The sequence below is a fragment of the Pongo pygmaeus genome, chromosome 1 (assembly GCF_028885625.2).
Source record: "Pongo pygmaeus isolate AG05252 chromosome 1, NHGRI_mPonPyg2-v2.0_pri, whole genome shotgun sequence".
Taxonomy (NCBI): domain Eukaryota; kingdom Metazoa; phylum Chordata; class Mammalia; order Primates; family Hominidae; genus Pongo; species Pongo pygmaeus.
Genome location: NC_072373.2, coordinates 192,644,542 through 192,651,651, shown reverse-complemented (window position 1 = coordinate 192,651,651; position 7,110 = coordinate 192,644,542).

Sequence of the window (7,110 nt, the reverse complement as noted above, 5' to 3'; positions counted from 1 at the left end):
GAAATGCTGGTAGGGAGTGGGCCTGTGAGACTGGGAGGGGAGGAGGCCCACAGAGGGAGCCTCTTGGAGCAAGTTGTGAGTTACACTATGGGTAACTGGACCACTGAGGATCACTGGGCACCTGTGTTGAACACACTTCTGAGAGTTACCCCACTTGCTAGATGAGGAAGCCAGGTCATTTATCTACTGTCATGTCAGTCATTCTGGGGGTTGGGGTGAAGGTTAATTCTCCAGCACTCTGAGCCTGCCTTGGGAGGGCAGAGCAGGCTCCTGGAGACCAGAAGAAGCCCTCAGGCAAAGATGCAGCTGCAGGCAGTTGGAAGTCAGGCTTGAGTACACTGAAATGGTAGGGCCTGGAGCAATGGGGGTGGAGCGCCAGCACTATCTGCTACTCATGGAGAGCTTGTGGCATAGGAAGCACCCTATCGATGATAGTAATTATTGCTGATAATATTAATGGTAGTTTTACTAATGATTATTGTCATTGTGAGGGTTAAATTGGAGGATATTAATCATAGCTCACATATATTGGGTTCTTATAGGTGCCAGCAGTAAGCACTTCTAAGCACTTACATGCTATCTCATTTCATACCTGTAGTAGCTAGTATGTAGGAGAATGCATGATGTGTGGCAGGCAATCAGTAAATGGTGGTTGATTCTTCAAACTTGGAAGTTCTAGAACTTCAGGTGATGAATTTGGGACTGTTCAATGGACCCCTAGATGCTGAGGGTTCTTGTCCTAAACCTCCTGAGCTACAGGGAGCCTCCCTGGTGCCTTGAGATGCTGACTCAGCAGAGAAAGATGTAAATTCCTACCTTGGTTTGCATACAATTTACACATATTTATTTATGAGTGTCTTTGATTAATGTCAAAGTGCCTGTGTGATTTTTCTGGCAGGCTTCTGGGCCCTGCAAGGGCATGGCTGGCATCGATGTGGCTGCAGGCTCCGTGTGAGCATGTGGGGGTTCTCAGGTGGCCTGAAAGTGACAGCCATGGGTAGTGGCTGGCAGCCATGGAGGGCGTGGTGAGCAGCCTGGAGCCTGTTATTCTAGGGTGATTTGGGCAGCTGGTGTGAGTCAGGGATGTCTGTTAGCATGTGGCAGGGTCCAGCCAAGGGGCTGGGGGCAGGTCAGGGCTCCAGGCACTGGGGTGAGTGACTGTGGGCCCACAGTTGGCCATGGTCTTGGAGGAGCCTGGGTGGCGGCCACATTTTCTGGGTAGGAACTCAGACCCAGGAAGCCAGGACAAGCTCAGGTTCTAGGACTCATGGTGGTGGGCAAGGCTTCCAAACAAGGCAGAGCTCAGAGGCTGTCTCTGCAGAGTGCCTGCCCCCCGGGGCTGCCCAGGGCAGGAATCCTCTGCTTAGATGCTCTGAGAAAGGGAGTGCTCTCTGCAATCAAGGCCTGGGACAGGAATTGAGAAAATCTGCCAATCAGCAAGAATTTTCTGTGTGCTGGCAGTGCCCAGCCCTGTGTCTGGAACTGTGGAGATCAGTCCTAGCCTATAAACTTTGGCAGGAGAACTGGTGAGATAAGGAGGGAAGGGCAGGCCCCAACCTTGGTGGAGGCTCTGTGCTTGGCACCATGCGGTACTTAAACCCATTATCTCCTTTAATCCTCACAAGGGCCCAGACAGGCAGTTGATGTCATATCTCCTCATTATAGGGGAGAAGCAGGGATCAGAGAGCTGTAGTAACTTGCCCAAGGTCACACAGCAAGTGAGTGGAGGAGTCTAGATTTGAACCCAGCTCTGTTTCATTCCAGAGCCCAAGCACTTGACCAGTTTATTCTGCCTCAGCTAGGTGTAAAATAAGGATAAAACCAAGATCATTTAGTTTTTGTGAGTTAAATGGGCTCAAGTGTGTGGACAGCTTAGCATGGTGGCTGGCACACAGTAAGTGCTCAGTAAAAGTGTTTTTTTCTTAAGTGGTACAGCAAGGATTCTTAAATCCTGGTTCATTGCACCCTCCTGTTTGCATGGTACTGTGGTTTTTGCCAAGGCCAGTTGGGAGGGCAGAGAGTTGAGAACAGAGCATGACCTCTGCTGTGAGTTGAGTGAGCCCTTGTCATGCAGGGACACTGATAGCCATCAGCAGATGGGTGGGACCACTTGCCAGGCCAGATCCTCTGTTGGCCCAAGGCCCAGCCCTGGATAGGGTAGGGACACTGAGGATGTCTAGTCAGGATTGCCTGGATATACGTGTGTGTATGTGTGTGTGTTTATGGAGTTGGTGAGGGTCCTGGACTGGAGAAGGAGAGACAACTTTGGGAAGTGGGGAGCTCTCCCAGCAGGCAATGGTCAGAGCCCTTTCTTATTTCCAGCTGCAGAGATCTAAATCAGGTGAGAGACTGAACCATGTGAAAATGTGTGGGAAATCACTCCTGGCAGAGAGAACAGCAAGTGCAAAGGCCCTGGGGTGGGAATGAACTTAATGTGTACATCCACTTTCCACAGTAGCTGTAGAGACAATATTGACTCCAATTCTCCAGTATTTGAAATAGATGAGCTAAGCGGGGGCAGGATTCATTTATTCCTTCAACAAACGTTTAGTGCCCTCTTTGTGCCAGGCACTATCCTAGGTGCCAATGGCTAACACTTACTTGGTGCTCACTGCACTTTATGTATATGATCTCATTTAGTCTTCACAGCACCACATTAAGTTGGGGAAGTCTAGGGAGACAGTTGGTCTTCCTCTGTTTCCTCTACCCTCTTCCCATCTCCCAGCCACCTCAGGCACCCAGTGTGTGCCACCCAGGAAGACCAGGATCTCCACAGTGGGTGAGGTGGGGCAGTTCTGAGAACATGACTGCTGCAGGGTCTTTCCCGTCCTCACTAGGCCCTGCCTAGGCTTAGGCTGTGAGCCTCCTGGAAGCCACCCAGTAACAGGCTAGAAAGGGTGCTCTCCAGCCATGCCTGCCTCAGAACATCCCCTCCCAGGGGGCTTCCAGTTGTACCTTCTCTGTCCCTTCTCTACCACTCAGCTCCTGGCCTCCCTCCAACCCTTTTGTGTAGCTTAAGCCCTGTTTTTGGACTCTGCCTAGGGAGCCACGTTCCAGTTCAGGGCTGAGACTGCTGGCAGGGAGAAAAGAAAAAGTTCCATTTTCTGATGGGGCAGTCCCCGAGCACTCCCTGTGGTTTCACTAACTCTGCTGGAGGCAGCAGGGCAGTTCACACTGTGCCTGGCTGACTCTGTCCTTTCCTTACGATGATCAGCTCACAGGGCCTCAGCCAGGGCAGACTTTTCAGTTCCTGACTGCTCACCTGTGCCTGTGCACCCAGCTTGTGCCCGTGACCTGGGCTCCTCACCCTCTTCCGGAGGAAAAGGGGCAGAAAAGATTAAATAGAAAATTGCTCAAAATTCAGAGGCCATGGAACAGATCTGACAGTTCCAATTGTCTTTGGTGAATAAATAAACCTGGAAAAGGGGGTTTTCTGGGTGGGGTGAAGGAAAAGGACGGTCTTGTATGATGGGCTATGCTAACCTGGAAACCATGGCTCCATCTGTCATTCCATTCATCCGTCTGTCCATCTATCCAACCATCCATAATCCTTCCTTCCTTCCTTCCTTCCTTCCTTCCTTCCTTCCTTCCTTCCTTCCTTCCTTCCTTCCTTCCTTCCCTCCTTCCTTCCTTCCTTCCTTCCTTCCTTCCTTCCTTCCTTCCTTCTCTCCATCCATCCATCCACCCACCCACCCACTGACTGCTTGCCTGATGCAGCCACCAGCTCAGTTATGCTTATTGAGCAAGTAAGTGTGCTGGGAGCTAGTCAGTGTTTATGCTTTTATGACCCCTCTGTTTGTGCATTTCCTCTCCTCACCTGGTTTGTAGAGGGCTCCTTGTGAAGTGAAGACCCTCCATCTCTGTAGAGCCAAGAGGAGGGGCTCTGTGTTGGCTGTGGGGTTGGCAGCAGCTGCCTGGCTTGGGCACCCTTGTTAGTGGGGAATCTTGCATGCTGCTGCCACCCCTGCTGCACCAGGCCTATGACCCTCAGTCCCAGCTGTGGAGTATGCCAATGTGGTCGCCAGGTGAGCGGGGCCAGGGCTTTGCACTGCTCCAGGGGCAGGGCCTTGTTGCCTGGCAGCCTGCCCATGATGCTGAGGGGCTGTTGGCCTCCAGCCAGCACCAAGCTTTTAGAGTGATACAGTTGTATTGCTGCAGAACCTCTCCACACTACCATAGTAAACAAACAGTCTGGGGCCAGGTATGGTGTCTCATGCCTATAATCCCAGCACTTTGTGAGGCTGAGGCAGGTGGATCACCTGAGGTCAAGACTTTGAGACCAGCCTGACCAACATGGTGAAACCCCATTGCTACTAAAAATACAAAAAATTAGCTGGGCCTGTAATCCCAGCTACTTGAGAGGCTGAGGCAGGAGAATCACTTGAACAGAGGTTACACTGAGCGGAGATTGCGCCATTGCACTCCAGCCTGGGCAACAAGAACGAAACTGTCTCAAAAAAAAAAAAAAAAAAAGTCTGGGACTCTGGGCCTGGGAACCAGGAAGGATTGGGGTAGTTGCCATCTCTGTTCTTGGAGGGGTGGGTGGGTGGGCGAGCTTTGAACCCAGCAGCTACTGTGGGCCTGAGAATTGAGGCCAGTCCTCCCGGCCCCAGCCAGACCTGGCTTGGACAGCAGATGTGGGGCAGCACACAGGCTAGGCGCTGAGCTGTGTTGGCTGGAAGTGAAACTGCAGAGGGCCCAAAGGCAAAAGACCCAAATCAGACGGAGATAGAGATGCAGATAGAGCAGAGGGATATGGAGATTGAGGGGGTGAGGGGGGAGTGGGGGAGAGAGAGAGAGTCTCAGAAAGGCAAGACAGAGTCAGTGAGAGAGGGAAGATTCAAAGGACTGAGAAGAGAAGGATCAGGGGAGGGGAGTCCAGGGCAAAGGAAGAAAGCCGGTGTGGTGGGCTCAGGGAAGCAGGTCTTTCAAAGGCAGGGGATGCAGAGAGTAATGATAGCCTAATAAAAGCCCCCTCCTGTGTGGACAGCACCCTACGCGAACAAACTTTCCCACTTGCCAAAACTCATTCAGGCCTCCTGATAGCCAGGCTGAGATGGGGTTGGAGATCTCCACGCTGCAGGATGGGGCGGGGAGCTGGAACTGGAACTGGGACTGGCTGGAGTGGGTAACACGGGGTGGGGGTGGTGAGTGGCTTAGAGACAGAGCCCCCAGCTGGGCCCGAGTCCCTGCCGTGACTGAGACTTCCCCAGCTGTGTTCCCGGGCCAGGCTTGTGCTTGCCATTCCTGCCACCATGACAGTGCTGCTTTGTTTCCTGGGAGGAGGTGCGTCGCTCTCAAGTCCCGGCTGCTGACTGTAGTGGATGCTGTGGTGCACGCTCAGATTCCCCTTCAGGTCTCAGGCGCTCGCTCTCCAGCTTCTGGGTGTGTGGGCTGTGGATGACTCACAGCTGAATCTGTCTCAGGGAATTGCCTTTGATGGAAGTGGGGGGAGAACCTTGCCCAACGTTATTCCTCCTTCCTGGGGGCAGCCTGTATCCAATGGCCTATTGATTGTGGGGGTGGGGGAGTTGTACAAAGGCCAAGTCCCCTTGCATCAACTTGTGACACTACTGAAGGGCCATCCCAGTTCCAGAGGTCCTCGGGAGATCGGCTGAGGCCTTTGGTATGACTGCATGGCAGATCAATTTCTCCATTTGCCCAACCCTGCTTCCCTCGCTTCCTGTTGTTCTCGGGATTACTCTCCAGTAAACTCCCCCAGAAACGGTGAGGCTGTGAGATTAGACACCCAAGAAGGCCAAACTCTGGCCCCTAACAACAGAACTGGTGGAGAGATGTGAACTTGGAGCAGTTGTCACCTCTGAGACAATCCATCCTTGAGTGAGCAGAGCCTCCCTGCCCACAGATGCCATGTCCCATCCCCTAGCCATGGACCCCAAGGATGGGGGAGAGAAGAGGCTTGCCCTGTGGGACTGAGGATTGATCCTTGAGCCCAGCTTTGGAATTGGGACACCAGAGCCTGGGTGTTTCTCAGCCCAGAATCCTTGCGTGACCTTGGGCCAGCCCGCTGTGCCTTGCCAATGCCAATCTCACAGTCTCAGAGTATTTCCAGGGATTCTGACCTATGACACTAATGCTAACCACTGGACACCAGCCTGGACTCAGCTCAGCTCCCCTCCCTCCCATCCTTGTTTTCTTTCTAATTCTTATTGACATCAGACAGGTATCTGTGTATCAGGGAGAAGTCGTAGGAGGAGGGAATGTTCATCCAGCCCTCCCCACCCTGGGCAAAACCCCTCTGTGCATTCCCAGAAGAAAATTCATAGAGAACTCGTCCCCTAGGGGATAAGCTCAGAAGGGGCAGGGCCCTGTGCTGCCTGGCACATGAAAGATGCTTGATGGTTTTGAGTGATGATGACTCTGGCACCTTTCTCCTCCACCAGAGAGGCAGGAGGTGTGGTGGTTAGGGTGCTGGAGCCAGACTGCCTGGTTCACATGCCAGCTCTGCCTGTCAGAAGCTGGGTGACCTTGGGTAATAAGGGCAAAATCGGTTAATATATATCAATGTACTTAGAACACAAAATGGCCTGTGTTAGCTATTATCATTATTATTATTTTTTTAGTTGTAAGATAACACCTGATCCTCCAGGTTGTTTGGACTGTAGATCCCATGTCTAAGAGATGCACACACACATAAGGAGTTATTTCCTTAGTGAACAAGGAGTCTTATGTGTTGCCCTGTATCCCTATAACCTCATGCAGTGCAAGCTCCTCACTTGGCAACTCTGCAGACAAGGCAGAGAGGGCTGGGCCAAGGTCATACAATGCTCTGGGCTGAGGAAGACCCAGGCCCTGGTGTCCAGTTCCCAAGCTGGGCTCAAGGCTCAATTCTCAGCCCCATAGCCTCTTCTCTCCCCTATCCTTGGGGTCCGTGGCTAGGAGACGGGACGTGGCATCTGTGGGCAGGGAGGCTCTGCTTGCTCAGGGATGGATTGTCTCAGACGTGACAACTGCTCCAGGCTCATATCTCCCTCTGTATACCCAGTTCTGTTGTTGGGGGCCAGGATTTGGCCTTCTTGGGTGTCTAAGGGATCAGATGAGAGGCCACTGAAGTTCGGAGGGTTAGTCTCTGGCACTGTGCTTGCTGCA